The 19,764-nt window shown below is 36.6% G+C and overlaps 1 protein-coding gene across 3 annotated transcripts in view; it reads right to left on the bottom strand.

Moving 5' to 3' along the window:
• The window catches only part of LOC106878688 (tripartite motif-containing protein 2), a 41,511-nt gene extending 22,671 nt beyond the window's left edge, over window positions 1-18,840 (bottom strand). Inside the window, exon 1 of one of the 3 annotated variants that reach the window (XM_014927984.2) lies at window positions 17,907-18,840. The gene's annotated coding sequence lies outside the window, so the exon portion shown is untranslated. Of the gene's footprint in view, window positions 1-7,787; window positions 8,889-10,783; window positions 10,866-17,906 lie in introns of those variants that run through there. The other 2 variants (XM_052967000.1, XM_014927974.2) reach the window with 2 other exon arrangements.
• Between the last annotated feature and the right edge of the window lie 924 nt (window positions 18,841-19,764).

The following is a 19,764-nucleotide window of genomic DNA, read 5'->3' on the forward strand; positions in this document are numbered from 1 at the left end:
GAGAAGACCCGGCAAGCCAAGTGAGATCGTTGCCAGTGCCCCTGGACTGGCTCTTGTGCGGGTGGCACATAAAAGACACCATTTCGAGCGTGGCCGTTTTCGTGCGGGTGACACGTAAAAACACCCACTACACTCTCTGAGTGGTTGGCGTTAGGAAGGGCATCCAGCTGTAGAAACTCTGCCAAATTAGATTGGAGCCTGGTGTAGCCATCTGGTTGCACCAGTCCTCAGTCAAATCGTCCAACCCATGCTAGCATGGAAAGCGGACGTTAAACGATGATGATATATATATATATATATATATATATAGTTAATAAAAAAAAACATCATCATTTTACATCCACTTTCTATGCTGGCATAGGTTCATCAGGTCACCAGAGTTTGAATCACCACATATTCAGGGGTGCTGGTCATCTAGATAGGTTGGAGGATGCATGTCACCTGTAAGTTTCATTTTTGGCTTGATTTCTATGTCTGGATACCCTTCTTAATACCAGCCACTTGACAGAGTGCACCAGTTTTTTTTTTTGTTTTTTTTTGTGTGTGTCTGTGGTATCATTACTAGGGAAGTATCATGTCAACAACAAGTTTAAAGGCTCCTCTCAACCTTGCAATTCAACAGAATGTACTGGGTACATTTTTTGTGGCACCAACACTATGGAGGTAACAATGTCCATGACACAACTAATGAATCTGCTTACACATCAACCTCTATACAAAATAAGATAGAGGCACGTATGATTGTGATAAGCCATAAGGATGAATGACAAGAGTACTCAGTTTTCTGAAAACAAATATGTACAATCAGTATAGAGTGGGCTAAAGGACAGAGCAATAACAGAGACAATGTAATGCAGGAGATATAGTGAGGACAGGAGAGGTAGGATGTGGGTGAAAAGGAGTACGAGTATAATAGCAGATAGAGTGAACAGGGAGATGATTGGCAGTACAGGAGAGGAGGACGAGAAGTGTCAAGATGCAAGAGAGGCATCAATAGTAGACTAAGAGGTAAATATACCTACTCACTCACACATACACATAATATGTAAATATATGCATACATCCGCTTAGAGATATTTAATCACTGACGGTCCAGTTCACTACTGTGTAACTAAGTTAATATAAGTTCATTATACATCTAACTACTGTATAGTTTCTAGCAAGTATTTGAGTGTCCCAACTTGTTATATCCTGCCACCATCACCCTGACAGAGCACTCTCTCACTCTATATTTTTACTGTTTCTGTGACAGTTATTTCTCTCAAGTGACTGTTTCACTCTTCTGTCAATTCTTTGTTGATTTATATACCAACCACTCATTATGTCAACAACTATATATTATGTGGCTAAGTAATGACATTTCCTTCAGTAGCAACTGATAAAAGGAATAGTCAACAAAATATCTAGATGTCTCTGAGGTAATTTTTAGTAAATTTTTCATATTTTCTTGCTATGATATAGTTGAGATCCACTGTCCCTGTTTATTTGAGTGGCATAGACTTAAATCATTGCACTGACTTTGCTTCCTAGCAACACAGTTTGGAGTTCAGTTCCACTGCATGACACCTTGGGCAAGAATCTTCCAAGATGTATGTATGTTCTCTTTCTTTTTAACTTAGAGTAAACTGTGACCGGCCACCTACTTGGCAGCAAGGTTGTGAAGGAAAATATCTTGTTTTATCCATCATCCATTAAATCTTAAGATCTTGCAGATTTTTTTTTCCAGATATTGAGAATATTTGTAGCATATGAATTAAGGATTTGCATTTTCTTCTCAAGATCCCAAGTTCAGTGGTGTGTGTGTGTGTGCAGTGCATGTGTCCCCTTTGTCTTAACATTATGTAATAGTTGTAAATAAATGTCACAGTCATACAAGCAGTGTTATTAATTTCCAGTACCCTGCAAAAACATATCTGGTCATGGGTACATCTTGCTTGGAAACAGGTGAGTGTTGGTGACAGGAAGGGCATCTGATTGTAGAAAATCAACCTCAAAATCTTCTACCCATGCCCTACATGAAAAAGTGGACTTTGAAATGATGATGATACTATGTATATGTATTTCATATTAGTACCTACTGCTTTCGTAGGTACTAAGGTACTAAGCTTTCGTAGGTACTAAGCTTTTGGATTGATTTCATATTATTAGAGATTATGTTTTCAAAGACTGAACGCTTACAAAACTTAGTGCATGTGTGTACATCTTTTGAAAATTTCATGTATTATGTATAGTGCAGTATTACTATACAGAAGGCTAGCTTTGCTTTGTCCATGGTACTACTAAATTAGCTATTTCCAGATTTTACACTGAAATGAACCAGAGAGAAGTTAAATTCTCACAGCAGTCAACACGTAGCTTATCTATCATCAAAAACTCAAGATGGACCCATTTTCATGGTAGCACATGAAAACCAGGTGTTTTTCACCCTAAACTAAGAAATAGGGAAGCCTGGATGTGAGCCCATGAAGGAATCATAAAGAGTTCTGAAATGGATATCCTTGAGTATTTTGTCTGCAAATGATTTTTTTTTCTCTCAATGCAAAATTTAGTGAAGAATATCAGGGAAGTTTAAAATTGGAAAGAGTAGATTAGAGCTAGCAAGGCTACAAGCCAACATAACCAAAAATCAATGAATATTAAATAGTAAGGTATATATCAAATGTCTAGTTGTTGTTTAGCCTAGGTCAGCTTTGATCAAGCAAACCTCTGAGCAAAAACATCCTAGCCATGATCACTCCATCTTTTATTCAAAACAATGCATCTAGAACCATACTATCCAAGGAATTATTCTCTTTTTAAGATGGCAGGGTATGATTCAAGGAAAATTTGGATCCTATTTCTATTTCTAAGAACTTTTTCAAGAGACATAGAGGATTTTTTGTTGGCTTATAAAAAGTCTGTTAAGTAATCCTGTTTAATATGTAAAAGTGAATAGGTAAGAACTTGAGTTTGCAGTGAATGAAAACCATGTGTACAGAATTGGTGCCATGAAATTTCTAATGTACTGGGAGAAAATATGACATTTCCAAGCCTATTAAAGTCAGTTAAACATACTGTGTCTGCTTTATGCATTTTCATTAGTTCAGTTTTTAGTTGCTTTCAGATGTCTAAGACTGGGGTTGAATTCAGAACTTTTCTTAACATAAGATTTCTAATGTTCTTACAAAATAGTTTTGAGAATTACAACTTGGATGGTTTGAAACACAATTTCAAAAGAAAGTAAAAAACCCCAGAAAATGTTAAGGCTGGTAGTGTAGAACAGCAATATCTGTAACTTTCTTCTGTAATGGCACACTTAGAATATACTTTTGTCCATGAGCATCATTTGTATATCATATCTTACATATAAAAATATCTCTATATATCCCTTCATTTCCAACTAAACAATGACCCACAAAAATATTAAATTTGTAAAATCTTTACAAAAGATTCAAGGCCCACAGAAAACATCTCAGTCACCTATAAATAAGTTAATGATGTTTGATAAAAAATATTGAACACCTTAGTATTCAAATATGTTGCTTATTTATTCACATTGTTTTGAATTAATCATGCATTATCTCATAGCTTCAAGATTTCAATGATGTGATTATTTCTTTTCAGAAAGACATTGTAAAGTGGGTGCAAGAGACCAGATCTGGCTGGTTTGAACACAAAACAAGTAGAATATTTAGGCCAGATATGGCCAGTTTAAATGATAAAAGGTTAAGTTATCTCAATAAATCATCTTAGGAATTTATCCTTTCTATAAAAGTTGTGAGTTCTTTAACAGGATGATTTGAGGAGACTTTGGCTGCTGTTGCTAGCAGGTTGAGCTCTATGGTAACTTTATCTATAGCTTAAAAACTAGGCAGTCTAAATGACTATGTGTAAGAAGTGCTATGCTGTATAACAGAGAAAAATAGTCAATGAATATATAGGGTCTATAACAACTGGAGAACAATGAACTTGGTATGGTTTATTGGATGTTATGTTAATTTAAGAGAAAAGACAAGAGCAAATCAACTGAGAAAGTGGATAGACTTCATAGATATTCCCTAATGTGGGTAGAAAATATACCCACATTTGTGCCATGTAAAAAGCACCCAGTACACCCTGTAAAGTGGATGGCATTGGGCAGGGCATCCAGCTGTAGAAACCTTGCCAAAACAAACCTAGTGCAGCACTCTAGCTTGCCACTCCTGTCAAACTGTCCAACCCATGCCAGCATGGAAAACAGATGTTAAATGATGATTATGATGATGATGATAGACATATAATGTGAGTAGATGACATGACCTGAATGAAAAATTATCCCAGTGTTAATTGTAGAGTTATTAGATGTGATGGTATATGATTAAGTGACATGGAAAAACTAATGATTTACAGACCCATGGATTCTAAATAAACATATTTTCAACCCCAGTGCTTAACTGAACTTTATTTCATTGAACTTGAAAAGATAAAAGGCAAAATTGACCTTGGTAGGATTTGAATTCAAAACCCTGAATAGCTGGAAGAAATAATGCAAGGCATTTTTCCCAATGCTCAAAGGATCCTGCTGGTTTGTGACAAGGATTTGAACACAAAATGTAAAAAGCTGGAACAAATGATGTGAAGCATTTTTTACTGATGCTCTAATGATTCTGCCAGGTTGCCACTTTTTAATTAGCTCCAGTTTAGGCATATAGCCAACAAATTTTGAGGGATAAGGGTTAGTCAATTATATAGGGCTTAGTGTTTGACTAATACTTCATCAATCTTGACACAATGAAAGGCGAAGTTCACTTGAATAAAATTTGCACTTGGAACATAAAGAGCTGGAATAAGGCCTGAAATTTGAAAGGAGTGGGGTGGTTAATCAATTTAATTGACCCGAGTACTTAAGTGGTACTTTATTATATTGATCTAAAAGGATGAAAAGTAAAACTGCCCTCAGTAGGGTTTGAACTTAAGATGTAAACAGATATCATAAGACATTTTTCTGACATTCTAATGAATCTGCTAATTTACCACCCTTTGAATAAGGATTTTTATTAATATAGATATAAAGCCTGAAATTTTGAGGAGGTGTTTAGTCAATTAAATCAACCCCAGTACTTGAAATAATAATAATTTCAAATTTTGGCACAAGATCAGCAATTTTGGGAGAGGGGATAAGTCGATTACATTGACCCCAGTGTCCAATTGGTATTTATTTTACTGAGCATGTCAATCTCACAGCACGATACTTTGGGCCAATATTTTCTACTATAAGCCTTGCATTGACCTTTTGAGTGAACCTGGAGACTGCTGCGTGTGTATAACACAACTTTAACAGGTCATAAATGAAAGACATTCTAAAACAATGTTACATGGTACATGCCAGATTTTAACTTTTTTATTTCTCTTTTAGATGTAGTGGCAGCATTAGCATGGTAAGTTCCAGTTTGATCCAAGAAAGGAAAAGGTACACAGTGGTTGAGGCTGTTGCTACCAACCACAATGACTTGGATTTTACCAGCTTCTTGAATATAGCCAGGTTCTTCATGTTTTAAGTTAGAACAGAACTGGAAGCCTCTGGTGAGCATGTGTCATCTGTGGTTAAGAGAGGGATATATTTTCATCAGTCAAACATTATTAGGATAGCAGAATTTATCCACCAGGTCTAGAATGTCCAAGGTGATGGTCCCAACATATTCGTGAGGGCCATTGCTGAGCATCTCAAAATAGTGGAGTCAGGGCTTTCTTGACAGTTTTATAAGCCCCCAGGCAAATCAAAGCATTGGACCCTATAGTATTTATTTATTTATTTATTGACAGCAAGTTACAGCATAGATCAGAATTGGGTCTCTAGTCCCAGTGTGCCCATGTTTTAAGACAGTACTGAATGGAGACCACTACTAGATGTAGTAAACGAGAGCATCAGGCACAGTACATGTCTGAGAAGATCCAGGAGAATAAAGTCATAATGTGAATTCTTGGCTATCCTGATTTGGGCCCTCAGGGCTATGGTGTCTCAAGTATTATTGGAGAGTAGACCAGTCAGTTTCCCTAGTGTTAGGGACCTACTGAAAGTTGTCATTATGGACGTGATGGACAACATGAATGAAAATCCCTGATTCTAGCATGTAACTGCTTCCATGGTCAAATCAGATCCATTATTAGAACAAGGGACAATATTGTTGAGTGACCTGTTTCATTAGTGTATTGGATTAAATGTGTGATTAAATGTATTTTCTGAAAATATATTGTTTATCTTATTTGATATTTGTTTTTCATTTAATTGTGTTTTGATCTCAAGTCCTCAACAAACCCTGTGCATGCATATAAATAAATTGAAATTGTGATCATTTTGGTCAATAACTGATAGGGGATGAGCATGTCCTTTGTGTGTTTTCTACGGTTTTCCATGTTCTTTCGTCGTGCCATGTGACTAGTAAAACTGAATTGGAATTGCTATAATTAATAAAATCCATTGAAGAGTTTGACAAAGCGTGACTAAAACAAGTAAACAACTTCAGAAGTCTTTCAGCAGTTCTTCAATAGATTCATAAGTACTGAAAAGTTTCCACGGACAGACTTTCATGAAATCCAGTGTTTCAGCCTCCAGGGAGCTCACTGCTGCCTTGACTCCTTCCGATGTGGTTGCTCATGATGAAAGGTGTTTCAACATGACCATCTCGTCGTTTTATCTGTCTATTAAAACGTAACTTTCCAGTAGGCAGACATTGCTAGTGAACTGAAGGAAAGCAAATCTCAATAATTTCCTAATTACTTACTGTCATTTATAATGTAAACATTCATACAAAATACCAAATAAATTGATATTTATTTTATACATCATTTTACCTGGTCGCTGTATCGTGACATGTAGCTAGATAGGATTTGATTACTTTGTTTATCTGCTTGCAGTATCTCTAGCTCGAATAAATCATTTATTATTAAAATACCTTAAACATTTACTGGTTTAAAACAGTACAAAGCCTTTCAATCGCATGCGAATGTACACTGGTTTCCTTAGACGCAATTTACGTTGCTAAAATGGCTACATGATTATCTAGTTGGATTACCGCATTCTTATTGACTATATTCCAAATTTTTCCGGCTTCCAGCTTCAAATACTTTATTTATTAGTGAAGTGTTAACATAAGATATTGCTTCTTCACATATCTAAAATGGTATCTTGAAAATGATAGTAATTTGGTCCTTTCTAAATTCATGTTCGCGAACAGGTGACGCTATTCGCAAACTGGCTATGATACACATCATAAAACCGTTATCTCACTAAATAATATGTATAACATTAATACTTCTTTTCACATCATAAACATTAGATACTTTTCTTCTTTGGAATATTAACCGTTATCAGAAATTCAACATGGCAAGAATAAATGGGTATGAAAAAAATAGGTAGAAAAATATTTTCCTGGTCGCACAATTCCTTTATACAACATGCATATTATATACATGCACACATTAGCAGCATGTTTTTCCTCCCTTAACATTCAATTATCCATATATAATTTACACATATTATCAATATATATATATATATATATATATATATATATAAATAGTTAGAGAGAAAAAAGGTGCTCATGTGAGTGCGTGTTAAATAGTATTGGTCATGCCACAGGCTGCATACCATCATAATATTCACTAATTCATTTCGTTTTTTTTTTTACAAAGCTAACACATGTTCACTATAAATAAGTTGTTAAAAATTACATCTAATACTTCCATGCAATAGATGAGAAATCAACAAAAGTCCCACACGTACACACAACGCATGCGAAAGTGAAAACAGAACAAAATGACACCGTTACCTTACGATAGGGGTTTTCTCCGGTTAGTGCCGACATTTGCTATCCAATAGTAAGATAGAGGGGTTTATTCAACGTATTACGGCCTTTAAGTGATCTGCTACACTAGAAAGCCACCAAACAGAGCCAACAAGCAGCGGTAAGAACTCAGCAACAGTGTGAGTGTCAACGAGACATGTGATAAACTGCCAGTCGATGTCGTGTTTCTCAACCCAACACTAACCCACCACTACCTCATTTACTGTTTTTCGGAAAAATAAATAAATAAACAGCTATTCCAATCGACTGATTTTTGGTAGAATTGGTTTCTTTTGTTTTCGTTGCATATCTGCTTTCCTTTTTGTTTCCCTGCATAGAAACATCTTACAAGAATTAGTTCGGCACCTACAGCTGTTATTTATTTATTTATTTATCCCACGTATAGGCTAATGTGTAATAATCACTGTCATCGATACATCGGGCTATATCGGAAAGAAATGCTTATGTAGATTTTTTTTTTACTCATGGAAATGCTGCTGCCTCTAAATAAAAACAGAAAACACTGAGTCATATGTAAATTGAATCAAGTAGTGGAATAATGAGGCATGCTGTGTTTGAATCTATCGGAGATGCATATATATACACACAACCTCTGTAGGTATATTTTAAACACGATGCACATTGCTTCGATCAAGAGTATGAGCAAGAAATAGCTACAAGCGGAAATTGCAACTGAAATACCGACACGAATCGTTGGGAACAGATTTCTAAAAGTACGATCCCACACCTATATAATGTTTTTACATAGGCTTGTAAAGCTTCTGAATTTATAAGAAAGATTTATAATATCAATAATGAGTCTTTTATTTTGTGTGGTGAAGGGATGTAATCGATAGATTCGGTCACCATAGTAGATGGCCGGTCACAGAAAGGAGGAAGAAATTGGATTCCAGTGAGATTGGAACGCAGAACAAAACAGGTTGAAAATTATTTAGAAGAGCAAACTATTGATTATTTCTGACTAATAACTCCGCCGATTCAGTGATAGATGTAAATATATGTATCCAAGCCGCTCTCTCTCTCTCTCTTTCTCTCTCCGATTTCAAACTACATAGAGTGATCTTATTTAACCAATTTTATCATCACTACACTGAACTCCGTAGAAACATGTCAATATTAGAGGGAGAAAAGATTTAGAGAAAGAGCGACATAGTCAAAAAGAGGGACACAAGAAGAAAGGAAGGAAGAAATAAAGTGAATGATAAGATTAATATGAAAAATACTTGAGAGAATGTGAAAAGGAAGAGAAAGTGATAGCAAAAGATGAAAAGGGGGGGGGGGGAGAATTTAGTGATGAGGCTTTTATTTATTTATATAATTATTTACGGTCACCTGATGTCGCAAATCTGGCATTACATATGTACTGACTCGCCCTACAAGGAGAGGCCAGAGCCAAATAGATAAATATACTGATTTACGTAGACAAACATAGAAGGATAGAAGGAAGAACAGATATAAATAAAGATAGGAAGGTAAATAGTGATACAGATACACATACAATCAAACAGGCAGGCGGAAAGACGAACTGACAGGCGAAAGATTAAAACAAGAAACATACTTGTAGAAAGGCGATGAAGAGACAGTGAGACTGTCAGACATACACCGGCAATCAATCAGATAATACAGACAACAGCAGTAAAGGTAATGCAATATGTTATGGTGGTAGTAGTGTTGGTATTGATGATGGTGTAGCACGATGCTGAGGTTAGCTGCGATGGTGATATTGTTATAAAATCAATGGAAACAACATTTCATAACTTTATTGCAGTTTACACACGTTAGAAGAAAAGAAAACAAACGTATATATACGCCAACGAAGGAGCATTTATGTAGTCACTCTCTCGGTTAGAAAAAGCAGTCAAGTTGCCCTTAAACTACAATCTACTATCTTGAAGAGAGGAACACATTGGATAAAGTAGTTTTCGATACGCAATGGCTCGAGCAGATAGTCATGGTTGGAATGTATTTGATCATAATTCTAGTCAGCTTTGGGTTAACAAGGAGCAGAACACACAATTACATACTATAAGCGCATACATTTAATTTGTGATATTAAACCAACTTCTTATATTGTTTTTGCTATTTTTATGTCAGAAATTAGGCCGTCGGGACAGCTGTAATGATGACGACGATGATGCGCTTCATGGTAGTGGAGTCAGGTATATTTTTGGAAAGTCACAACAACGATTCTGATTTGAAAACAGGAAGCAAAGTAAAGATTCTGATTGATCCAATTAAATCAATCCCTAGTATTATTCATCGATTTCTTTCTTCCAGCTACGCTTAGTCATTTCGCAGCGGAAATTACTTTCAGAAAATAAAGGAAAGAACTTTGGATTTAGTAAAAATGCATCCAGTCGGGCTCTTCGGTAACCTGTGGGAGTTTCTATGCGATCGTTCAATTTGCTAGAAACAACCGCTAAATCTCCTTTGAATCATATTCTACCGTTTTAGAAAAAGACGGACACGTTGAACAATGCAGCTCTTAGACGTGATGTACATAAGTGGAAAACTTTTAATCATAGCTCCACGCGATTAGGGTCTACCTGGGGCCAAAACAACAACAACAACATCTTAAATGTACAAATGCATTCATACATTTGAAAAACCGTTTCAACAGCATTATAGGCTCTAAACAGCTAGTCACGGCTCGTAGATAAAATTAGTGGGGGAGCTGCTTCAGAAAATTGTTAGCCGTTGCTGATCGATTTGCGTTTTAGCCACTGCCGGGTAGTGAATTTAATTTGTTCATTGAACATCGCCGCGAATTTCCCCTAGTTTTTCAAAAATCCACCCTAAATCATAAGATAAGGGGTGGAGGAATCTGCCCGATTTTTCAAATCCTGGCAGCAACAATGAAGCTGGAAGCAGAACAATAATCTAATTCTACACTTTATCACATTCAAGAATATAAACACGTTTTTAAGCACAACACACATGGAGTCAAAAAGAAACACTACCTTTCACCGGCACTGCGTGAACGACAGTGCTTTCTCTCCTTAGCGTGAAGCTTCCTATCTCGGACATGTGAGCATGCGCACACAGCCAAACACCACGTCGCTGGAACTGTGAAGCGCACAGTTCGATACAAGGATTTTTATATCTTTTGTTTTCATAAACTAAAGGATGGCTATTGACATCAAGCTTAAGGATTATATAATGTACAAATAAAAAGAAATAATTTTAAAAAAGGACTCATTACATTGAATGCTATCGATAATATCGAGTGGAAATAGGGGGAGGGGTGCTGCAGTTCCGCAGTGTCTATATACGAGCCGCCCTGTTGCCCATGTCTTAAGACGACACTGTACACAATCTAATGAGTGAAACAAGTAAATATGATAAAAGAATAAGTCCATGTGTTCCAAATTTAGCTAAAACTTAACCTTCTCTTACTCATTTCCGTCACTAGACCGCAGCCATGCTGGAGCATCAAATCGACCTCAGTACTTATTTTTTTTTGTTTTTTAAGTTTGATACTTATTCTGTCGGTCTCTTTTGTCGAACCACTAGGTAATACCGGTTGTCAAGTGGTGGGGGGAGGAGAAAGACACAGACACATATACATACGACGGGATTCTTTTCATTTTCCATCTTTCATATCCACTCACAAGTCTCAGAGCTAAAGTAGAAAACACCGAAGAAACCATGCAACACCACTGAACCCGAATCTTCTTACTACGCAGCCATGTCCGCTTATAATAACATAAATTAGGCGGCGAGCTGGCAGAATCATTAGCACGCTGGGTGAACTGCTTAGCGGTATTTCGTCTGTCTTTATGCTCTGAGTTCAAATTCCGCCGAGGTCGACTTTGCCTTTTATCCTTTCGGGGTCAATAAATTAAATACCAGTTGCGTGTTGGAGTCGATCTAATCGACTGCCCCCTCCCCAAAATTTCGAGCCTTGTGCCTAGAGTAGAAAAGAATAATATAAATTAGTTATATACTTTTCTTTCTTTTACTTATTTCAGTCATGGGATTGCGGCCACGATGGAGCACCACCTTGAACGGTTTAGGCGAGTAAATCGACTCTAGTACTAATTTTAAAGCCTGGTAGTTATTCTAAATCCCTAAGTTACGAGGACGTAAACAAACAAATACCGGTTGTCTAGAACTGGGAGACACACCCAAAGGCGAATACATTCACACATCTATATACTTATAACAACGGGTTTCCAGTTTTCGACCACCAAATTCACTCTTAAGGCATTGGCCGACCTGGAGCCAGCGTAGAAAACACTTGTGCATGGGCAATAGAGAGAGCCTGTAGGTGCACTTAACTTGGACAGAGCTAGTAACTATTCGGAGAGATGACTTTAGCTTTAGTTCAAAGTGGTCTAGATGAACTATCGTCAGAGAGTGAGTCCTGACATTTGTAGAGACTAGATGTGAGCGAGTTTATTAAAGCGGTTGTCGTTGAAGCACCAGATCATTCCTGATCAAGTAGAACTATGATCACAAAGCATTCCAACCATAACCATCCCGTCTTTGTACTAGTATATAGGACTACATTATGTAATAAGGAATATTTAGTTGACATTTCTAACAAGTCGGAAAACCTAGTTCGGTAGACAGTGCTGTTCATCACCTAAATCTTGTGACTATATAAAAGTTCCTTCACAGACTAAACAAATGCTTTAGAAGTTAACATTGCTAAACCGGTGTTACTGTTAACATGGCTATAACTGGTGCACACTGCGAGCTGAAACCGTAATCCTTGTTTAATTTACGTTAGATGATCCCATAATAACAGATGAATATACATACATTTTGTTTCTCCAATAAATCTAAATTCAGATCGAGGTTAGCCTTGCATTCTGTATATGGACGAACCAAACACTTTAAAATCTAACGACCCAGTTCACTTAACTGTAAATAGATGCCACAACTACAGTTCATCATTTTATGAATCAACAACTCTGTATTGGGGATATCTTGGAGTTTGCAATCCTATAGGTTATAGGCAGAGTCGACTTTAGTTGAAGTGGGGCTCTAGGTTATTTCACCTGTTAGGTCCCTCCCAATCCCCACCCTCACAACTAGAATTATAGGTAATTTTTCAGATTAACACCCGCACGATTACCTAACCCTAAACCCTTACCCTAACTCTGACCATAAAACCGTAACCCTAACACTAACCCTAAACCTAAAACCGTAACCCTAACACCCTAGTGAAAATCGTGCGGGTGTTAATCTGAAAAAATTACCGAATTATATTATACACCTTGGCCAGAATACTCTGACTTCTGTCAGCTGGCCAAACTTAGAGGTAAACTCACCAATGGTTAAAGGACACACTATGATAAATCCTAAGCATTGTTGACAATATAGAAGTGAAGTGAGTTCTCAACGAGCAGAGGATTCGAATCGGTTCTCATCTTATTTTACTTAAATCGCTGTTTAGGCTCAAACCCGTCTTGATCAAGCAGACCTATGGTCAAAAGCACTCCAATTGTGACTATCTGGTGTTTGTTTTTAATACATATAATATATATAGGATTATGTCGTTACTATATTATTCAACGTACTTTTCTTTGAAGATAGTGATTTGGAAGAGATCTTACTGCTATTTCTTTTAGCTCTAGCGACCACGTAGATCTTCTACACTGGCTCGTTGATATCGCCGATGTTCTTTAGAAAGGTACTAACATCACATAATCTTATTTTCTATACACTGCACACCTAAACCCTTGTATTAATGTAACTAATCGATAATGCTATTAGAAATTGCTCAGCTGATAATAAAACTATAAAAGAACGCGAACAAAAACAGGTTCGTCGAACTGGCTTAGTACAAAAGTACCCACTACAAGCTGTACGGCTAGTACCAAACAAGTTAAGGAACCAACCTTCACTTCACTCTGTTTCCTCCCCCATGTGACAACCGTTTATGAAAAGCTCTTTCATCAAGAATTTTAGACACTGGCTAAATTTCAATATAAATCGATCAATTATTAATTTATTATTATATTTTAATTAACTGTTTAATCTTGTATATTGTTTTCAATCAACGCCACAAATATCACTGCTGCTCTCTAAACACCGCCATCGTCTCCTCACCGTCATCATCATCATTGTCGCCATCAACGTCGTCGTCACAACCACAACAACAACGATCGCGAAGACGACCGTTGTCGCTTCTATAGCGAGCATTACAATAGCCGGCAATGTCTCTGACAACACCAATCATGCAGTCACGCTGCTAGCACTATAGCTATCATTCATAACGCGCACGTTCTCTCTGTCTTCCCCCCCCCTTCTCTCTCTCTCTCTCACACACACACACAACACACACGTACATACAAACCGCCTCATTTACCATTGTTGATCGATAGATCTAGATGAAATAGATCCCTGTTAGAAACAGCAGACGTACCTCCTTCGAACTACACTTTATCGTCTTAAATAAAGGACACGGCTAATTGTACTCCTAAACACTGTCTTAAAGTGACGGCATGTTCACGATTGGATGGCTTTTGTTTGTCTTGTTAAGCAAGTAGAACATTCTTTGGTGATGATGTGTATAAGACCGAAGCGTATAATTTGCTTTCGCCAGTTGTGTTCCACCTGGGGCAAGTGCTTTGCAGTAGGGCTTTTCTCGCGCGACGTACACGGCATTCAGAGAAATACAAATTATTAAATATCTAAGCTGTAAACCTTGAACATTTACAAGAATTATATTGATTAATTTTTCGCAGTAAAGTTTGACTACCCAGGCAAGTATTAAACAAAATATTTTTTCACCGGAAATGTATTTTCAAGTTTTAAAGAGGATCCAAAAAGTGTGACGTATGTGACATCGCACAAAATAACATTTTTTATCACCTGAAAAATATTAACTGCTAATTCCTCTGAATTTCTCCAGAGGAGCATAAAAAGTCTCATTGGCCTTGTAATTTCAAAAACTGCTAATGGAATTTTCTGGACAACAATGTCTGCCGTCACAATTCTCATTTACCTGGCGTAACGTGCTAACAAAAATGGCTGTGACGTTTTCAAGGAAGAACTGGTCCCATTATCGATATCTAGTGGAAAATTAACCACTTCAACATACCATTATAGGATTATGATGATTCTTCTGAGCATTCTTTTTTGAAAACCTGATTTGGTTTAACTTTTTTTTACTATGGAAAGCAGATATATCCGTTCAGAATTTCGTTACCCTTAATTGCGAAAGCAGTTTTATATACCAATCTATCCTTTTGAGGAATATCATGTTTGAAATTATTTTCTGTAGAAATATGTCGAGTTTATTGAGCCAACGTGACTTATAGGAAATACCAATTCTATTTTTTGGTTGATATCTAACATCATTACTAATATGAAATTTAATTTCGCAGTGAAAAGGTTAACTTTCATGAGAGTAGCTCAGTAAGGCTGGGCGATCGCACGGGACGCTAAAATCAGGTGGGAGCGTCACAGATAGCTTATACATCCAATTAAAAACACGGATGTTTCGTAATAAAGATATCAGGTGAAGTCATTCCTGGAACAAAGAAGAACGAAGGAGGATGTGGGTGGACATCGTGTGATGTATGACCAATCAGCTGATTTGGCATGTTTCGTGTGGCTAAGAAGCTCGCCTTGAGCTATGTGGTCTCGAGTTCAATCTCACTGCACAGCACTTTGGGCAAGTATCTTCTACTATACTCCCGGGTCGACCAATACCTTGTAAATGAATTTGGCAGACAGAAACTGCGTGGAAGCCCGTTGTACATACGCACACACATACGTGTGTGTTTGTCCCCATTCCGCTTGACAAACGGTATTAGTTTAGTCCCCGTAACACAGTGCTTCGGTAAAAGAGGTCGATAAAATAAGTTCCAGACTTTAAAAATGGGTATAGGGATCGATGTGCTCAACTAAACATACTATACAGTGCTTCAGCATGGCCTCAGTTCAATCGTGGAAACAAAGAAGATAAGAGAGCTACTTCTTTTCTTTTTCTTTTTTTACTTGCCTTATCTAAAAGAAGGGGTAGTGTTCATGACCTTTGCTGGCCCTCAAATGTGATAAAGAGGCAAAAAGGTATCCTGAAACCAGAGTGGGCTCCGCTAAAAGCATCCAAAGTGCCAAGTAGTGGCGTTAAATCGGCCGACGAATTATGTCTACCATCTAAAAGCCACGACGATATTTGAACTCATGACGCAAAGAGCCGAAACAAATATTGACGTTCTCAAAGTCCCGTCAATCCACTGCTGTGGACTTGTATGTTTCTATCTTAAATACTCTGAAAGGATGAAAAGCGAAGTTAACTTTAGTAGGATTTGAACTCGGAGCAAATACAGTGAAACATTCAAGCCGATGCATTAACAACTCTGCCAATTCGCCGCCTCGATAATATGACAGGACATATTTTTCGGCTTTTTTCTCAGCTGGTATAATACTGATGATGGTTGGAGGATGTAAAAAACAATTGGAGACGGCTCATTGTAGAACTAGGAGAACGGGAATTATTGTGTAAAGCTAGGAACAGAAGCGCACTTTGCAAGAATTGCCTTTTGGCGCTGAATATCCTGCTCCCATCTGCATGGCCCATATTTTCGAAAAATTTCGATAAAGTGATCTTATATCTTGCTTGTTGTTTTAGATTACAAATATCGAATGAATGCTTCTGTCTTCTGTTTGCACATATAGTTTCAGTTATTCAAAAATTTTAAACTAATATATGTGTCATTATGTTTATTTGTATTTACTTGACAACATTTTCATCGGGTATTATTTTCCTTCGGTTTTAATTGCGCTGCTAAAACATCACACCCTTTCACGTCTTTTGCTCTTGTCTCTTTATACTTGTAATTGTATAGATGAATGAAGACGGTCAGACACACACACACACACAGGTACTGGTATAAATGGAAGAACCACAATTTAAGGTTAAGTACTCACTAAGACCCGTAAAGAACAAACATTTGCTCGTTCAGATAATAACACAGACAGTTGTGCTGTTTCTTAACTCAAAAGACTATCCCTGTCGTGTAGCCGGTTTTTCAAGAAAAATACTATGTCAACTCCTAATTCTGTTGCAGTGAGAGACCGGCCGCTCGCGCACGCATATCATATATACATATCTATCTCCCTCTGTGTGTGTGTAATACTATCGCTTTCTTCCGCAGTTTTCATCTGCTGAATTCCCGAGACTTAGCCAAAGTGTCACACAGAAGGATCAAACCTGGAACCATGTGGTTACAAAACCAACTTTTTAATCACATAGCTATGCAATATGTATGGATAGAATGCAAGCATATACCGTATAGTCTTCGAAGTGATGACTAACACACAGAGACGTGCAAGCTAAATATTTATCCTACGAATTAGTGCGTTAAATCTGGTCAGTTAATGAAACCTATATCATCAGTATTGGCCTGATTAACATGTGATCAGCTTTATCGATTAAATGTAGATGGGAATAAAAGCTGGTGTGCTAAAGTGCTTAAGTGTTTTAGCGAAAGTGAAACGAAGAGAAAGATTTAAGTTGCATTAGATTCAGAATCGAAATAACGTTGCTGGCTTTGATCGCTGGGAGGTCAGCTTTTACTCTATAGCGATCAACAGGCGCACGCGCGCGAGCACACACACACACGCATTTTTTTCCTGCATTCTCTTTCTCTTTTTCTTTCCGTAACGTGTATGTGTACACGTGTGTATAAATATACATGTATGTATATGTATCTATGGTATTTGTGTATACCTGCCATACCTGCATACATACATATGCGTGTGTGTGTGTGTGTGTATAGGTCTGGTAGTATAATCATTGAGAAAATTAAAGGAAAAGAATTCACTTCATAACGTAGAGTATAGTTTATATTTGTTCTCTACAGCATACTACTCATTCGAGTATATGTATGTTTATATGCGTGTGAGTGTGTCTTATTGAAACAACGTGTGGTGAATGTTCTAAGATAGACATGAATATCATTTTGAATAAAAATGTCATGTTTAAATTGCAGTACAGAAGCTTCGAATCAGAGGAAATTGTAAAACAAAAATGGCAAATACAGACATCCATACATGCACACACACACACACACACACACACACACATATATATATATATATATAGACAAAATGGAAACTTACTTTCTCACTTTTTTATGATTGGTAACAACGATTCGGCGATTGAAGAAATTTCCTTGTCTCCTAAGTTCAATGAATGATAATGAATAAGAGTAGAGGTTAGTAAGAACGTTTGTAAATGTTGTATGAGTGTGCGCGTGTGATATACTATTTTCTTTAGTTGGAGATTTCTTCCAGTAATATATATAAATACACAAAAATTTACTCGTATAAATATACTTGAATGTAATGTGTATGTATTGAACGCGTGTTTGTATTAGAAAAGTGTATTGTCAGAAAAAGGAAAGCGTGAGAGGTTATGGATAGCTTAAAGTGAAAATGAAAGTATATTCGAAGTGTGACGACCAGTTCCAGACTTCTTGTTTTTTTTTTTTTTTTAGATTCTGTCGCTTTCGACTCTTCGGAAATCACGAAATTTTCACATGTCCAGAAGACAGATCAGTCAATAAATCTCCCGTAATGTATTCTGGAGTGTCCCATCTATACTGACGTTATGTGGTTAGTAGCACTACGTGGACTGGTATTTCCTCTCTAAACTGCATGGCTATCAACTTCATCATTGTTGATGTAGGAATTCCGTCGTTCATAAAAAAAATAACTTGACCGAATATTCCGAGGCTAACACAAATCGATTAGCTTATCCTATATTGTTGTCAATATCATATCGAACATGATGACGTGATGGGTCTTGTATGGCTATAAAGACTCTCTGGAAAGAGTTGTATTACAACTCTACAAGTAGTTCTAATTAAACGCTGTTTCTTAGTCTTCTTGAGCAACAGCTATGAAAATACACTTTGATGTATTCAGCTGTTTATATATATATATAAATATATAAAAGAGTATCTAGCAAAACCGATTGTTAATTATATAATTAAATCGAAGTGGCAGTTTCACAGAGGCAAATACGATGATACCGTAAAAGTGAGGCTGGAAGCTGATGACGTTGGTTATCTCTTTATATAGTAGTAATTTCCATTCATATATTTCGTCATTCACAAAAAGAAAAGAAAAAGAGCAGAGAAAGAAAGAAAGAAAGTAAAATTGCTAATTTTGGCGCCAGAACTATTTTCATCCGGTAGCATCTTTACTGAATATCGAAAGTAAAAAAGTATTATATTACTAATTTATTCGATCTTCTCTTAGGGATTTTCAGTAAAATAATTTGTTTCCCTTTTTTTTCTCATTCCCCTCACCCACTCCCTCTGAATATATGAAGAAAGAATACTTCCATGTATGAATATATACATACGTATATGCATATATTATATACACAGATATGTATATATATGTTTGTGTACTTATAAATGTGTGTATATGTATGTTGATATGCATGTATATAGGTACATGTGTGTATATATATGTATGTGTATATATATATGTATATATATATATATATGCTTGTATGTATGTATAGTGTTGATTTCATAAGAATTTAGAAGCTTCAATAGGGTTGAATCCCTGGTGTTGAGGGAAGAATGGATTTCAGAAAAACCTACCATAACGTGAAATTTACCACTCTTGTAAAAGGCTCTTAGTCATCCCTGTCTTCTTATTTAAAACCAAATGAGATGCAAATTAAGCTTTGCATAACCTGTAAGGTCCTTAGATTTCTGAAATGATACGCAAGTTGGGGGCATTAATTCCCTATTATCAGTTGTATTTCCTCCCAGAAGAAACATCAGATGATTTTTTAGAGGCATTAAATCCTGGTTATGTTTTTTTTTCTTTTCCAAAGAATAAAAATTCTAGCAGGCATAAGTTTCTAGAAAAGTGCAGACTGTGTCTTCAATTAGTGGTCATACCTTATTCTCATAAGCACAAAATCCCATCGTAATCTGAGGAAGCCTGTGTGTGTGTG

Source organism: Octopus bimaculoides, chromosome 4 (assembly GCF_001194135.2).
Source record: "Octopus bimaculoides isolate UCB-OBI-ISO-001 chromosome 4, ASM119413v2, whole genome shotgun sequence".
NCBI lineage: Eukaryota > Metazoa > Mollusca > Cephalopoda > Octopoda > Octopodidae > Octopus > Octopus bimaculoides.